Source organism: Saccopteryx bilineata, chromosome 4, assembly GCF_036850765.1.
Source record: "Saccopteryx bilineata isolate mSacBil1 chromosome 4, mSacBil1_pri_phased_curated, whole genome shotgun sequence".
Taxonomy (NCBI): Eukaryota; Metazoa; Chordata; class Mammalia; order Chiroptera; family Emballonuridae; genus Saccopteryx; species Saccopteryx bilineata.
In genome coordinates, this window is record NC_089493.1 from 8326561 (window position 1) to 8345198 (window position 18638).

Sequence of the window (18638 nt, forward strand, 5' to 3'; positions counted from 1 at the left end):
GGCTAGGTGTGCGACAAGTTTGTGGGAAGGATTACAGCGAGTCATGCTATTAAATGACCAAAGGGCTTAACTATTTGGGATGCTAGGAGGGCTTCTCAGAAGAAGCAGTATTGAAGGTGAGGCCCGAGTGGGAGACTGGCGAATCATAAGGAGTAAGGATACGGAAAGAGTCCCAGTGTGGGTGATGATCCATTGCAACCTCCCATTGCAGAGTGATGAGGCTCCTCAAAATACGAATGGACACCTCAAAGACCTTCATGGGGGAAGCAGAACTGGACAGAGGAAAGAAATGCAAGAGCATTAGCTGAGGCCGTTCTCGGCACCAGGACTCTTACTGTTAAAGGAGCAGAGATGTGGAAGGCGAGAGGCATTGTCCATCTCCCACGTGCTGAATTCAGGTACAGCCATGTGACTTGCTTTGACCAATACATTGTGAGCAGAATTGCACCGGCCACACAAGACGTTTCAAGAGCCATCACAGGGCTCCAACATGTTCCCTTTCCCTCTGTCATAAAGACTAGCAAAGTCCAAGGTCGAGGGACCTTCCTTAGCCTGAATTTCAGAGTGGAATGGCACAGACAAGCACTGCAGCCTCCATCTGAATATCAAGAACAAGGTTAGGAAGTAAGTCTCAAATCAGGACACAATGTGCTCGATCACAGGTAGAAAGTTAAGGGTTCATGACTTTCATATATAAAGAGCTTTTATAAATAAAGATAAAGATTATGTGTTCCCCTACACACACACACACACACACAGAGAGAGAGAGAGAGAGAGAGAGAGAGAGAGAGAGAGAAACAAGCAAATGACATCAATAGGTAATTCACAAAAGGAGGAATCTAAATGACCAATAATTTTTTTTGAAAAACGAAAACCTTATAAATTATGTAGTCAAAGAAATAAAAATTAACACAAGGAAATACCATGTTTCAGCCATTTAAATTAGCAATAATTTTTTTTATGATAATACTCAGTGTCAATGTGTATGGGGGAGAATACACAATCATCTGTACGGAGGACTGTACATAGTCACACCTTTTTTGGAGGCCAATTTTTACTAAAACTTTATCTTTTATGTTCATGTTTGTACTATAGGGAACAACAGCTTCCCAAAGCTGACCATATTCTGGTCCCTGCAACCTGTGGGTATGCCATACTTACAGCAAAGAAGAATTTAGGCAGCAGATGGAAACAAGGTTGCTAATGGGCTTGACTTTAAAATAAGGAACGTATCCTGAATTGTCCTCTCTGGGGGGCCCAAGCTAATCACAGCGTTCTTAAATATGGAGTATGGGCAGTGTCTATACACCTCTTTCCACAAGCCTTCGGGGACTTTCCCCTCCATGCTGGGGAAGGAGGGTGGCTACAGAGGTGTCCGGGGCGGGCTCTGACCCACAAGCTGAATTCATAATGCTTCCTGTGCTGAATGCTACTGGCAAAAAAAACCCCCAAAAAAACAAAAACAAAAATAAATCAAAAACAACAACAACAAAAAAGCCACTCCTAGAGGTCAATAGCAAAGGCAGGGCTTCCCACCTGAGCCCAAGGGATGTCCAGAAAGTGCTTTGGGCAGCCCTGAAAGCAAACATGTACCCAGGGTCACTAAGTGTAGAGGATCTTCCCCCCACAGCTCTCTCTTCTGAGCACATCAAGGGGACTCCAATGAGCGGGACCCAGTATCTAAATCCTCCACAACACCCGCCCAAGCCACCACGTTCCGAGTCAGCCACCCGTCCAGCAGCTGTGAGCACGCCTTTCAACCCGACATGTGTCAGGTGAAGTTTGAACTCCTCACATCAGACGTGGCCTCCACGCAGGGGAACGAACCCGCCCACCCCGCACCTTTGGGGGCAATGCAGTGCCGATGGTGCCTGACTTCTGTGAATTTCCATGTCCACTTTTTCCTCTCCACGCCCCATCTGCAGCTGAGAAATTCTGAATCCATTAGCATTGGCTCCTTTGTGCTCCTCAACAGAGATTCTGTTTCAAGAACCAAGTAAGAAACTTAAGGAAATAAATACCTGTGGTGGCACAGTGGATAAAGCATCGACCTGGAACACTGAGGTTGCTGGTTCAAAACCCCAGGCTTGCCTGGTCAAGGCACATAGGGGAGTTGATGCTTCCTGTTCCTCCTCTCTTCTCTCTCTCTTTAAAAATGAATAAATTGGCCCTGGCCGGTTGGCTCAGCGGTAGAGCGTCGGCCTGGCGCGCAGGGAACCCGGGTTTGATTCCCGGCCAGGGCACACAGGAGAAGCGCCCATTTGCTTCTCCACCCCCCCTCCTTCCTCTCTGTCTCTCCCTTCCCCTCCCGCAGTCAAGGCTCCATTGGAGCAAAGATGGCCCGGGCGCTGGGGATGGCTCCTTGGCCTCTGCCCCAGGCTCTAAAGTGGCTCTGGTTGAGGCAGAGCGACGCCCGGAGAGGCAGAGCATCGCCTCCTGGTGGGCAGAGCGTAGCCCCTGGTGGACGTGCCAGGTGGATCCCGGTAGGGCGCATGCGGGAGTCTGTCTGACTGTCTCTCCCCATTTCCAGCTTCAGAAAAATACAAAAATAAATAAATAAATAAATAAAATAAAAATGAATAGATTAAGAAAAAGAAATAAGTATTTTGGATTTTCATTGTACCTGTCCTGACTTCCACAAACTGATGTTTAAAGTATTTAGTTAAAGAGAGGGGGGAAAATGAATACAACAATGTAAGATTTTACAGGCATCCCCAAACTACGACCCGTGGGCCGCATGTGGCCCCCTGAGGCCATTTATCTGGCCCCCAGCTGCACTTCCAGAAGGGGCACCTCTTTCACTGGTGGTCAGTGAGAGGAACACTGTGTGTGGCGGCCCTCCAGTGGTCAGAGGGACAGTGAACTGGCCCCCTGTGTAAAAAGTTTGGGGGCCCCTGTTTTACAGCATTAGAGAGCTCACCACTGCCTCAGCTCAGGCCATTCTGCCAGCTTGCAGGGTATCCCTCCTGCCCCGTTCTCTGCTTGGCAAACTCCTATTCATCCCTTCAAACCCTACCTCAATTGCCCTTCCTTGTGTGAAAGATTTTCTGACCACACGGCCCCTTTTCATCTCCAGAAACAATTAAATGCTTTGCATCTGATGCAGTCATATGGCTCTTAATCTGTGGCTTCCATCTTTTTAACCTCTGTTTATCATCTTAGTCTACCGTTTCCTCTGCTAAGTTTTATGGAATGTTTACTACATGACAAGGTGCCAGGTGCTCCACTAAACCTTACAACAACCCACAAGGAGAATTTTTTTTTTTTTCCGAAGCTGGAAACGGGGAGAGACAGTCAGACAGACTCTCGCATGCGCCCGACCGGGATCCACCCGGCACGCCCACCAGGGGGCGACGCTCTGCCCACTAGGGGGCGATGCTCTGCCCCTCCGGGGTGTCGCTATGTTGTGACCAGAGCCACTCTAGCACCTGGGGCAGAGGCCACAGAGCCATCCCCAGCGCCCAGGCCATCTTTGCTCCAATGGAGCCTCGGCTGCGGGAGGGGAAGAGAGAGACAGAGAGGAAGGAGAGGGGGAGGGGTGGAGAAGCAAATGGGCGCTTCTCCTGTGTGCCCTGGCCGGGAATCGAACCTGGGACCCCTTGCACGCCAGGCCGACGCTCTACCACTAAGCCAACCGGCCAGGGCTACAGGATGATTTTAAAGATGATCAAGGTGAGGCTTTAGAGAGGCAGAGCCCCTCATCACATGACTCCAGAGTGGTGGAGATAAACGGAGCCGACACAGTCCAACAACCTGCACGGAGAGAAGATGGCAGGATTGCAGGTGGGTATGGAGAGATTTCACTGAGTTCTCAGCCTTCTGCGGGAACACGGAAGTAGAAGTCCTGGCCCTGCCGTCTGAGCCTTGATAACCTGGTCCTGACACCAAAGCCCACACCTTCCATTTCTCAGTAACCAAGTGAGTGTTAAGTGTGCAACGCTATACAGAAAAAAGCCAGTGGGAGGTGCCGTTTCTTTCTCGCTGTGGACAAGGTGCTGCGCGGCCCGTCCTACGTTGGCACCGAGCAGTCCGAGCTCCGCTGGCCTCTGCAGCGGCACACAGAGTGGCCTTGGACAGCAGCCCCTCTATCAGTTTCTCTGAACTCCAAGCTTCTGAGCCAGAATTCAACCTGTCAACTTCTGTCAGGGGTGGAGAGTGTGCAGGGGCCCTTCTGAGGACACAAAGGGAGGCTCACAACAGGTGGCCAGGCCATTTCTGCCTCCGGGATTTTCCCTAACTACACAGCAAGAGGCTGGAACCAGCACAGAGCACAGCGCACCCCAGGTGTTTCGTTGTGGTGGTGTTTGCTGTTTCATGATTAAGGCTTACAGCTCTCAGAAATCCCGTGGAAGGCCCCCCAGGGGCGCTGGCAGGTCTGATGGTCATGAGTGTGATTGTGTACGTTTTTGGCAAAATAAATAAATAAATAAATCTTTGTTTCAGAGATTTTACAGTGCTAAAGAAGTTAACTTGTGCCTGACTGATGATGGTGCAGGGGATAGAGCATCGACCTGGGACACTGAGGTCCCAAGTTTGAAATCCCAATGTCACCAGCTTGAGCTTGGGCTCATCCGGCTTGATCGCAGGCTCTCCAGCTTGAGCATGGGTCACCAGCTTGAGCATGGGATCATCAACATGACCCCATAGTTGCTGGCTTGAGCCCAAGGAAGCTGGCTTAAGCAAGAGGTCACCAGCTCTGCTGGAGCCCCCCCCCCCCCCAGGTCAAAGTATGTATGAGAAAGCCATCAGTGAACAACTAAAACGATGCAACTACAAGCTGATGCTTCTCATCTTTCTCCCTCCCCCCCCGGGGAGAAATATCAGCCGGAAGAGAGAACTACTTTGTGCTCCTTGCTCTACACCAGGGGTCGGGAACCTTTTTGGCTGAGAGAGCCATGAACGCCACATATTTTAAAATATAATTCTGTGAGAGCCATACAACAACCCGTGTACGTTACACATGATCCAATAAAAATTTGGTGTTGTCCCAGAGGACAGCTGTGATTGGCTCCAGCCACCCACAACCATGAACATGAGCAGTAGGAAATGAATGGATTGTAATACATGAGAATGTTTTATATTTTTAATGTTATTAATTTTTTTTATTAAAGATTTGTCTGCGAGCCAGATGCAGCCATCAAAAGAGCCACATCTCGCTCGCGAGCCATAGGTTCCCGACCCCTGCTCTACATCCACCAAATTTTCATTTGCTGCTCAAAAGATTTCATGGGGAGCTTTTGAAGTCTCTGTTTTGCCTTGACATCGGAGTGGGGGAAAGGAAGAGACCTTGAACTGCCTCTAGGAGGCAGCGTATGTAGACCGGAGTCCAACTCAGCCTGCTACGGACATTTGCTAGAGAGAGTCTTTGTGTTCACAACCCGCATAGCGTCCACAGAGACCACTGAGCCTCAAGTCCAAGAGCATCCCACTGGAGTCTGGGCTGAAGCCCACTCCTGATTCCCTCACAGGAAGGCCCATCACTCGGCCAGCTGCGCCCAGGGTCTGCGGGTCCCACTCATCACTGAACACTTTTCCTTGTGGTCAGTGGTGGCTGAGTTCTGCTCGCATGCAATGGGATGGGCTTGGTTTGCCAGGGGAAAAGATGCGTGTGATTATATGGGCTCGTCGTGGGGAGCACGTGTCCCTGGGGAGTCACAGCAGGAATGACCTTTTGCAAGTGATGAGGTCAATCTGTGTCGACGGTGATCGCACTGTTTTGTACAGTGTATCGGGGTCTCAGCTTGGCACAGTGCACACTAGTTTCCTGATTGACCACCAGCTCTGGAGTGGCCATGTGCATTGGTCTGATGCACTTGGTTAAATGCAAGTTTACTAGGAGTCTAAAAACTATTTGAAAACTATTGAGAAGGGGATGAGTGCCTACCAGCCGTATTCTAGGCACTGAGTTATGCTGGTCAGTTCATTTTTCCTATTTCCCTGAAAGCTGTGGGTTCTTCAAGAGTGAGAACCACGTCTAATTCAATTCTATTTTCTTAATCCTGGTACAGCCCTTGGCAGATAGTAAGTGCTCAGAGACTGAATAAATGCCCAAAGTTTTCTTGATTCCAGATTCCAGTTTTAGAAGGATGAAAACTAAGCAGATATATAGTTTTAAGTATATGTGTATGGGGGGGGGGGGGGTGAATGAAACAGCCTCAGTGCATTTTAATACAACAGCATGATGTAATATCAGGTAATCATTAAAAATAATGCTGAGGCCCTGGCTGCTTGGTTCAGTGCTAGAACATCATCTTGGCAAGTGGATGTCCCAGGTTCAATCCCAGTCAGGGCACACAGGAGAAGCGACCATCTGCTTCTCCACCCTCCCCCTCCTCCTTCTCTCTCTCTCTCTCTCTCTCTCTCTCTTTCCCTCTCTCTCTCTGTCATACCCTCCTGCAGCCATGGCTCAATTGCAGCAAGTTGGCCCCAAGTACTGAGGATGGCTCCATGGCGTCTGCCTCAGAAATTAAGAATAGCTCAGTTGCTCTGATGGGCAGAGCATCACCTTATAGGGGGCTTGCTGGATGGATCCTGGCTGGGGCACATGTGGAAGTCTGTCTTTCTGCCTCCTGGCTTCTCACTGAATAAAAAAAAGTAAAAATAAAAAAAACAAATAAAAAATAATGCTAAATCCATCGACAGATAAATAGAGAAGATGTGGTCTGTCTATATGATGGAATGCTACTCAGCCTTAAAAGGGAAGGAAATTCAGATACACGCTACAACATGGGTGCAGCGTGATGACACTATGCTGAGGAAATTCAGATACACGCTACAACACGGGTGCAGCGTGATGACACTATGCTGAGGAAATTCAGATACACGCTACAACACGGGTGCAGCATGATGACACTATGCTGAATGAAGTAAGCCCGTCACCAAAGGACGAGTGCTGAATGACTGCACTTATACGAGGCACCTAGAGCAGTCCCACTTGCAGAGACAGAAGGTAGGACGGGGGTTGCCAGGTTGCCAGGGCCGTGGGAGGGGTAGTGGAGAGTGGAGAGGTTGCATTTAATGGGGACAGAGTTACAGTCTGGGAAGATGGAAAGTGCCAGAACTGGACGGAGGGGATGCCGCACAACGATGTGAGTGCAGTCGACACCGCCGAGCTGTGCGCTGAAACATGGTGAGATGGTAAATTTATGTTATGTGTATTTTACCACACTAAAAACAAACATTGCAAGTTTTGTAGAAATGGGGAAAGTGCAATATGTTCAGTGCAAATAGCAGAATGCAGAATGGCACAGACCATGAAAACACACGGGCGAAGGCAGGCGCCAGCGTGAAGCCACTGCGCGCTGGGGGGCGGGGTTATAACCGTGGTATGACTTCAAACTTCACTTCACATTTTCAGCTGCCTTCTCAGATACTTACTAACAGCAGCCAAACGAAGACGCCGGAGGAATAGCCGGCAGGGGAAGGAGCACAGAGACAAAGGGGTGGGGCGACCTGGACAAAGTCGGGTCAGGGTCTGAGGTCTGGGTGAGCTGGACAAAGTCGGGTCAGGGTCTGAGGTCTGGGCGAGCTGGACAACGTCGGGTCGGGGTCTGAGGTCTGGGCGAGCTGGACAACGTCGAGTCAGGGTCTGAGGTCTGGGCGAGCTGGACAAAGTCGGGTCGGGGTCTGAGGTCTGGGCGAGCTGGACAACGTCGGGTCAGGGTCTGAGGTCTGGGCGAGCTGGACAACGTCGGGTCAGGGTCTGAGGTCTGGGCGAGCTGGACAAAGTCGGGTCGGGGTCTGAGGTCTGGGCGAGCTGGACAAAGTCGGGTCGGGGTCTGAGGTCTGGGCGAGCTGGACAAAGTCGGGTCGGGGTCTGAGGTCTGGGCGAGCTGGACAAAGTCGGGTCAGGGTCTGAGGTCTCTGATGCAGCAGGACCCCAAGCTCGTCCAGTGCTGATCGTCTCTCGATGAACGTCCTTAGAAGATGATGATGGTGGTGATGATGATGGACATGTGGCTGGACCGTCCAACAGTAGGTTAACTAGACTAGGAAGGACTCCTAGTCTAAAGTTGCTGCAGAAACATGAAGAAAGATGGACTTTCTAGACAGAGCCCCAAAGAAACACAAGACACATACGGTGTGATCCCGCTTACACAAGGTCCCCAGAGTTTGGCCACGAATGCACAAATGTCGGGGGTGGAGATGCACATGTGTGTGTCTCTGTTGAACCGAATACCCGACTCCCAGCACACCGTGAGCGGGTCACCTGTCTTCTGGTCTGGTGACTTCCCTTTCCCTATGAAGTGAGAAGTCTAAAAAATGTTTGAAACATGATGAAATGAAAGGTGTGCGCTGGGAATCTCTAAGCAACCTTTCAGCTCTAACAGACATTTTCCAAACGGACGGAGCTTATCAGCCCTTTAGGAGTGGGGGGGAGGGGGAGGTAGAAATAATTCAATGTTGACTATCTAACAGCCTCCTGTTACAAAAGGATTTCCTCCAATGCTATTTTTAAATTAATCGGGTGCATATTGCAGGGCTCACAATAAATATATGAATACAAACAAGAGGAATTCATGTAAATATATAATTATATTATGCACATTATATAAATGTCATATAAACTCTGAGAGGGTAGAAACAAGCCATGACTACAGATAATCATGAATAAATAACTTGTTATGCTGAGCTGTTTCTTGAAGCACAAGATTTGCATTACGGAAAATGCCTTCCATCACCCTCTCCTCCGTTCACTTTCACGGAGGTCCTGCCCACCCCGGGACCAGCCACGGCAGCACAGCTGTCCTCGCGAGTCCGTATTTCAGAAGATGCCGGAGTGCCAGGTCTTCTGAATTCACACGAATATCCGCTGCAAAGAGACGGTACCAAGGGACAAGTGAGCGGGACAGAGGGGCCTTGCAGGACCCCGAGGGGACAGCAGAGGGGGGGGGGCCGCAAAACAAGATGGTGACCGTTCACAACACACGATTCAGATCAGCCGCGTCCGGTGCCACGAGAAAGGCTCTGGCGGCCTGTGTGCCTCTGTCACAGCCTTGTGCTCGGCGGGCTTCCCCGATAAGCAGGAAGTTGGAGCCATCAGGGACTGTGTGAGGATGAGGGGTCCCGTGCAGCCTGGGGGCAGAATTCAGAGAGAATTCCCACCCCACCCCCACCCCCACCCCAGCTCTGGTACAATTCCACGGACGGTCCCTCAGCCTCAGAAGGAACCAGCCCTGAGTTCACCTTGGTCTCAGACTTCTGGTCTCCAGACCTACCCGACTCTAAGTTCCTGTTGTTTGCGGTCCGTTGTTACAGCAGCCTCAGAAACGGAGTCTGTGGTGATGATGAGGGTGGCCACAGCAAAGCCAATGCCACCACAGACCCTGGCAGCTGTGCTTAAAAGGTCATCAAAGTAAACGAGAGCAACCCCCAAGGCTTCAGGGAGATACCCCCGTGGTGGGGGCTCTGCCGCCACTCTCCCCACCCCCTTGAGCGAGTGACTTACTCTCCCCGTTCCTCAGGTTCATCTCCAGCACAGAGACAATGTAACAACTGAGACGGTTGCCGCTTGACCCAAAAATTATGGGAAATAATATATACACCTGCCCAGGCCAGGCCCCTAGTAAATACTTCAGAGCTACAAGCTGTTCCGTTTCTACTCTAGAGTTCCCGTTTTACAAAACCCTTTGCAGAGACAGACGTCACCTAATCCTCCCATCCATCTTGTCCCCGGCTAACTACTATTCTTATTACCCTCCCCACTGGGAAAACATGGAGACAGCGGCTTGCGAGAGGCCCAGCTTGGTGCCTCATAAATTCCTGCACCCCAACCCTGCCGGGAGGCCCCACTTCTCCCTAGCCCCTTGAGTCTTGCATAGCCGGGGGGCGGGAGGGGGGGGATGTGTCTACCATTTAAGCCATTTAATGTGTAGGTTTTATACCCTAAACAAAGATAACACTAATGAATTCACACTCAACCTTTACAGCCCTGTGATAGCAAAAGATTTTCAGTCACTTTAGCCCGAGCTACATTTGCACCCGGGGTCACCCAAAGAAAAGGACAACACATTAATCTTTGTCCTCCTGGTGTTGGGCGACCTCTCAAATAATCCATCGCACGGCACGAAGCGAAACTCAAAACCTTAAAACGCCATCTATCTGGTCCCCAATTAAAACATAATCTTTTAAAGCTGCCAATACCCACTGACGGGATCAATAGAGGGGACGATTATGAATGGCGTTTCCTGGTGATCTGGCCCAACAGGAAATGGATGGCCGCTGTCATACCCAGAGGGAGGGGGAAGCGGACCCCGAGGTGAGGGGAAGGTTGCTGACAACCCAGCTTACCCCTCTGGTTTAACTGATGCCGAAATCGCGTCCCACGATTATAGCCATGGAGGTGCTGTTTGTGAAATTCCTGTTAAGCCACAGTCCAGTTTACAGGAAATGAGTTAATAATCATCCCTCCAGGCACTCAGGGGGTATTTTGGAAGTGCCTCCTCTGAGCCAGGTGCTCGGCAAAAGTGGGAACCATCGGGAGGCTGTTGCTCAGGTGACTGATGTCCCAGAAACCCTTGGTCTTTCTCCTGCCCCACTTTTAACACGTGAGAAAAATAAGGCTCAAAGATGGCGTGGGATTTCACACAGGTGAGAGGCATCCGCAGTGGGACTCAGACACCGGGTCCTTTCAGGTGTGGAGGCCAGTTTCGCCAGCTCTGAACCTCACACCTATTGGGGTTTCTCCACATCCCAGACGTGAGCAACACCTGAATCCTGCAACATCCACACCCCGCAGCAGCACGGGACTTCTCTCTGAACCTTCGCCACACAGAAAGAGGAGGAGACATGTAGCCGAGGCGTAACTCGCCTGTGCCAATGGAAACGAAATGCAAGATCCTTGAAATGAATGGCCACACTGTCCTCCGGTCACTCTGACCTACGTTTCCCGTATGCTCTTGCTAGACCAGCAGGCGGTATTGATCGGCAGCTCCCGATCTAAAATGTCAGCCATCTCTTATAAACGGCTCGTCCCCTTGCCGTCTCTGTAAGACCTCTGCCTTTCCCATTTTGGACACTGTCCTGACGTAGGAGGGGTTATGGGAGGGACACTAACAGTCAAGGGGCGTCTAATGCTTCGCAGGCTCTGTGGCTACAGGTGACTGTGCAGAGGGGAGGCAACTTGTGCTCACGCTTCCATGACCCCCCCACCCCAGAGCCAGTGAGCAGGGGACTGCTCTTCCTGATTAACCGACCCTCCCTTCCACTCCCTACAGAGTCTGTTTCTGAGGGACGGGTTGTAGATCCCAGTGGAGGTGAGAAAATGGATCATGAGATCCATTACCAGAAAGAGGAGGAGACATGTAGCCGAAGCGTAACTCACATGTGCCAACGGAAATGAAACGCAACATCCTTGAAATGAACGGCCACCAGGGGTAACAGGAAGGGGATTATTCTCAATGTTTTTCGAGAGATGCAAGTTCAAGATTACCATCGTTTTTATAGCTTAGTGGTTTAGCTTACTAACATCCTTGTGATTATTCTCGTGGGGATTCGAACGTCATACAAGTCTGTCTGGGAGGAGCTCCTGAGTGGCACCTTGGACGTAAGGGCAGCCCTCGGGGCAGAGATGGGCAGCCATGTGGTCGGGGTACAGGACTGTGCCCCAGAAAAAGGAAGCACCGGCAGACATCTATGACAGTGACGTTTCCAGGGTCACACCGGCCAGACGTGGCCAGGCCAGAAGCCATCCCCAAATTCTGCTCCTTCTGGGTTCTCCACTCTGCGCCTTGGACAAGCTGTCTGAGCCATCTGACCACCACACTTCGTACAGAAAACAAAGGGAGTAAAAAGACAGGTCCCAATGGACTAAAGGTAGACCCATGGGAGACCTTTTAAAAGATAAAAGACCACACACACCCTCGATGGCACCTTTCCAATAGGTGAGGACAAAAGAGGACCTAGCTTTCTACGGCTCCCTCCTAGGAACGAGGATATTTATTTCCTAAAAGACTGAGGCATATCTTCCTGGATTCACTGAGCTGTGTTGACTTAAGCCCATCAATACCGAACTGGGGCCGGTCAGCTGGGACCACTGGTGGGGACCTGGGTGGCCAGCGTCATGTCCACCTCGGGCACTCATCTAGAAGGCATCTGAGAAGGCCTCGGTGTTGATGCGTCACCAGAAATTAATGATAAAATATGGAACATATGCAGCCATTGCTATGCATGCTGCTGAATTATCTGAAAGCGCCCAACTATTTCATTAATAGGATTTTAAAAAGTGTATTCTGTCTCATAAACAGGTTAGACATAAAAGAAAAGATCTGGACCTTAAATGAAACACACACACACACACACACACACACACACACACACACCGCTTAAAGCTCATAAATAGACAAAATGAAAACCAATGTATACCATGGAACTTTTCCATGTAAGTAGAAATTTTTTTAAATCACATCTAATTATTAATTTCTTTTTAATACTGAATGGTCCCATAAAAGAATGCATAACTATTAAAATGCTAAAGGACAAAAGATAAACAGTTTAGCAATCATAAAGATATTTTGCTTAGCTGCATTTTCTGACTATTAAGTGGGCGGGTGTCTTGTAGAGTAAGATATTTATTCATGACAACATGTGTTGGGAGCTCACGGAGAAATGGCCCAAGCCAGGTACATCACCATTTCATCCTCCCGTGCTCAAGAAGAAGGTCCTATTTCTCCTCATGAGTTAAAAACTATCTTCCTTTAGGAATGCACTTAAAAACCGAACCTTTAGAAAGTTTCTTTAATTTCCTAAGATATCCAGATAGTGAGATGTTGGCCGCAGGGTTGGCTGGTCTAACCATCAGGCCGCCATGATGGCATACACCGAAACCCGTTCACCAAGACTTAGATCATGGATTCACTCATTTGTTCAGTGGCTTAAAATGATCGGGTCGATTCTGTGTTCCAGCCAGTCACTGTGCTAGGCCCACCAGGAGCCACGGCACTGGGGGAAAGCGCAGGCGCTGAGAAAGGCTTTGTTCTGACCGTTCACTTTTCCAAAGGGCCTCAACTTGATACACAGCCCGTGACCTCGCCTGCCGGGGAAGCACTGTTAATGCTGCCAAGGGCGTTCCTCCATCCTTCGTGGTCTTTATGGCTGGGACGATTCAATAAGGCTGTTTGGGCTCCTGACTTTATTAATAAATTTTTTTTTGAAAATATCTTCCTATTACAGAAAAAATTTGTTACTTTTCACTAAAATATTAGTATATGAAAATTTGCCATATTTGGCTATTATTGAAAATGTAGGTTGCTTTTCACAAATTTGATACTATAAATACTATTGCACTAACCCTTTGAGTAAGTGAGTTTTTTTTCATGCTCGCTGACCTCTGAGAGTGAGGTTTTTTTTCAAAAAATGAAAATAGTTCCAGTTACAGTTTTATTAACTTAAAATCATGTTTATTTGATAACCTATTTATGGAAACAAGAAGAACATACATTCGCCTTTTTTTAATGTTGCCTTATACATTTTAAAAATAAAAATTTTTGTATGATCGTACTCTGGATGGTCAGGAGGCAAGAGGATGTACATGAATGTTCGTACTACTCAAAGGGTTAAATAATGTATAAATATCTGTCAACTATTGTTCTCTAGGTAGGAAAGATACTGAGAAATTTAATCACAGTCAAACGATAGAAACATCTCATGGACATCAACTGATGTCTCCAAGTCACAGGTAAACATGGCATTTCAGAAATGGCATAAATTATACTGCAGACCCCTCCCAGCTCGTGACAGTGATTTTGCCACATCACCCCCCTCACCCCAGGTACAGACCAGGCACTGAGCAGATGCTCAGCACAAGGGGTTGAGTAATCAATTCATGTCATAATTAGTTTCCTAATTTCTAGTCTTTGTTTTTTTCCCAAAGTGAGAAGCGGGGCAGGGGCAGCAGACAGACAGACTCCGGCATACACCCGACAGGGATCCACCTGGCATGCCCACTAGGGGGTGATGCTTGGCCCATCTGAGGTGTTGCTCCATTGCAACTGGAGTCGTTCTAGTGCCCGAGGCAGAAATCATAGGGCCATCCTCAGCACCCAGGCCAACTTTGCTCCAATGGAACCTTGGCTGCGGGAGGGGAAGAGAGAGACAGAGAGGAAGGAGAGGGGGAGGGGTGGAGAAGCAGATGGGCGCTTCTCCTGTGTGCCCTGGCCGGGAATCGAACCTGGGACTTTCATACACTGGGCCAATGCTCTACCACTGAGCCAATTGGCCAGGGCCCCAATTTCTAGTCTTTATTTGCAAAAAAAATCTTCCTCCATTTTTATTGTGAAAAGGTGCCTTGAAAGCTCCATGTAAACCATAAATTTGTCTAAAAAAGCAATATTTTCAGCTACGATAGAGCAGAGATAGGCAAATTGCAACCCAAGGGCCAAATCTAGCCCACCCTACAGCCTAGTTCTGTGTGGGCTGAAAGCTAAGAATTACCTTTACATTTTTAAATGTAAAATCAAAAGAATAACAATATTTTGTGACCCTTGAAAATTATATGAAATTCACATTTCAGTATTTGTAAAATAAAGTTTATTGGAACGTAACCATGGCTGTTCGTTTACATCCTATAGAAGGCTGCTTCCATGATGCTGAGACAAGGTGAGGACTTGCGACCCAGACCAAATGGCTCTCAAAGCCTAAAATCTTCATGATCTGGCCTTTTACAGAAAGAGTTTGTTGACCCCAGGATAGAATATTCATCTTGTTTAAAGTATCTAATAATTGAATAAAGCGAAGCAAAACATAGAATTTGTGTATCACCCCCACATATATAGATGGGAAGGAAGAAAGGGAGAAAGGGAGGGAGAGAGAGGGAGGGAGGGAGGGAGGGAGGGAGGGAGGGAGGGAGGGAGGGAGGGAGGGAGGGAGGGGAGGAAGAGTCTTGTATTATTAAGAAGCTATCATTCTTTTTTCTTGATTTTTTAACTCTACTCTTCACTTTTTAAAAATATACATATGCCAGAGATTGCAAACAATTTCAAGAAAAAGGAAGTGGCAAAAAAAAAAATTAAAACGGCCAATACAACAAATTTCAATGTTTTAACCAGCAGAACAAAAACAAAAATGGAGGAAAACAAACGTTCTAAAACTTGGCAAAACGGTCTCAGGGAGCCATCGGGCTGAAGTCCTTACGACACAGGCTCACCTTGCTTGCCCTCCTGGCACTAAGTCTCTGATGAAAGATATGGGCTTGACCTTCAGAAGAGATTTAAATGGCCTTAAAAAAAAAAAAAAGAAAGAAAGAAAAGAAACAACATCCAGCAGGCCTCCCGCCTCCAAACAGGAGCGGGCCCCTCCCGCCTCTCCTATGGTAGAGGTTGCCCCTCAAAGTCAGCGAGGAACTTACAGTAATGGATTTCAAAGTCAAGAATCTAATGCAAATCTAAGCATTTGCTTATACACTCCCTGAAGTCTCGACAGATTAAGTTTGGAAGTATTTTCATAGATCATATCTACATAATCTAATAGAGGTGATTTCAGGAACACCGGAGAGGCTTCCTGCCTTGCACTTGCCAAAGTGCTACTCCTGGCCAATAACAGCAATAAGCCATGCGCTTTTGTTTGGATTCTTTTTTTTATTTCATCCAATTTATAGAACCATGTTGAGAGGTTTTAAATGATGTTCTGCCTCCATGGCGAGGTCTTTGTCTCGGCCAAAGTGCTGGGGAAGAATGGGTGATGTCGAGCAGGGATAAGGGACCCTCCTCCCTGTTAAGGCTTGTGTAATGGAATTGACTTTGTTAAAGGACGCTTAGGAATCGGGTGATTTACATCTCGGGAGAGCGCAATACATCACCCACACGAGGTTCCGCCTGCTTAAATATTTCATTTTAAAAGGTGCGGCCGGCTCGCTCGTAACTTAATCAGCACCTACCCTCCAGGGCTGAAATGGATTCTGAAGCCCCGTCGTGACGCCCAGGACGCGGGGCAATGACCTCTCCTCGCCTCTTCTCTTGACAAGGGAACCTGTGCTGGGACATCACCTCTTCCCACCCAGTGACACGAGGCCAGGGAAAGACTGTCCCAGGCTGACGTCTTTGGGAGGATCAGAAAAGATGAGACTTTCATAAAACTTCGATTTTCCTAACGGAAGCCGTTTTTTGTTTGTTTGTTTTCAGGTATAAAGTGTGTCGGCGCCTGCGGGGTCAACGGGGAGGCGAGGTGGCAGCGTAACTCACAGCAGCTCACGCCCCATCGCTGCTTGTGCTCTGTGTGGTCTTGGCTATGTTGCTTGACCTCTCTGAGCTTCCCGCTCCTCTGGTGGACACGTAGCTGCTAATGCTAGAACTTAACCCGCTGACGGAACACAGCCGACCAGGAGCTCCCTGCTGCTAAAGGCTGGTGTCGCAAAGACAACTGGCTCGTGTCCTCATGGTGCTCCAGGAAGCACCTGTCGCCCTCCCGAGGCCCGCACGTGGCCACCTGGACCAGAACTCTCAGGGAGCGCAGAATGCCGTGAGTAACACCCGATCGATCGAAAGACCCAGCAGAGAGTGATGATGACAGGGAGTTGCCTCTCCCAGGAGGGGAAGTAGAGTCAGCCCCGCTGAGCACAGGCCTGAGGAGACTGGGATGAGTCAGGCACAGAACCGAGGATCGCACTCCAGGGGCCAGTGCTCCAGGAGGGCTAAGCCGGCAGAGGACCCCTAAGAGCGGGGCCGTGGGACAGAGCAGGGAGCAGATGAGCGCGACACAGGGTTCAGACGATGCCGGCAGCTGCCCGTCTCAGAGAAAGGCTTGAACTTTGTTCCCAGGGCAGTGGGAGGCCACTCAATGGTTTCAGAACGGGAATAACATGAGCAAGTCAATGAATGAATGGATATGAATGAATGAGTGAGGCCCATGAAAGAAATTTTTAAAAGCCTATGCGAATATAAATACACACACACACCCCTCCTACCACACACACACACACCCCTCCTACCACATACACACACACACACCCCTCCTACCACACACACACACACCCCTTCTACCACACACACACACACCCCTCCTACCACATACACACACACATACACCCCTCCTACCACACACACACACCCCTCCTACCTCACACACATATACACACACCCCTCCTACCACACACACACATACACACACACACACAACCCTCCTACCACACACACACACATACACACACCCCTCCTACCTCACACACACACCCCTCCTACCACACACACATACACACACACAACCCTCCTACCACACACACACACATACACACACCCCTCCTACCTCACACACACACACCTCTCCTACCACACACACACACACCCCTCCTACCACACACACACACACCCCTCCTACCACACACATATACACACACACACAACCCTCCTACCACACACCACACCCCTACTACCACACACACACCCCTCCTACACACACACACCCCTCCTACCACACACACACCCCTCCTAACACACACACCCTCCTACCACACACACACCCCTCCTACCACACACACACACACCCCTCCTACCACACACACACCCCTCCTACACACACACACACACCTCCTACACACACACACACCTCTCCTACCACACACACACCCCTCCTACCACACACCACACACACAACCCTCCTACCACACACACACCTCTCCTACCACACACACACCCCTCCTACCACACACACACACACCCTCCTACCACACACACACACACCCCTCCTACCACACACACACACACCCCTCCTACACACACACACCCCTCCTACTACACACACACACACCCCTCCTACCATACACACACCCCTCTACCACACACACACCCTCCTACCACACACACACCCCTCCTACCACAACACACACAACCCTCCTACCACACACACACACACCCCTCCTACCACACACACACCCCGCCTCCCACACACACACACCCCTCCTACCATACACACACCCCTTCTACCACACACACACACTCACTCACTCCTACACACACACTCACTCCCTCCTACACACACACACTCTCAACCCTCCTACCACACACACTCCTCTTCCTACCACACACACAACCCGCCTACACACACACACACACCCCTCCTACCACACACACACACACACACACACACACACACACTCCTCCTTCCACACACACACACACACACACACATACTCCTCCTTCCACACTCACACACACACCCCTCCTACCACACACACACTCACCTCCTACCACACACACACCCCTCCTACCACACACACACACACCCCTCCTACCACACACACACCCCTCCTACCACACACACACCCCTCCTACCACACACACACCCCTCCTACTACACACACACCCCTCCTACCACACCCACACACACCCCTCCTACACATACACACCACACACCCCTCCTACCTCACACACACACACATACACCCTTCCTACCACACACACACACACCCTTCCTACCACACACACACACCCCTCCTACCACACACACACACACATACACCCCTTCTACCACACACACACACACACCCTTCCTACCACACACACACAACCCTCCTACCACACACACACACACAACCCTCCTACCACACACACACCTCTCCTACCACACACACACACCCTCCTACCACCACACACACACACCCCTCCTACCACACACACACACCCCTCCTACCACACACACACCTCTCCTAC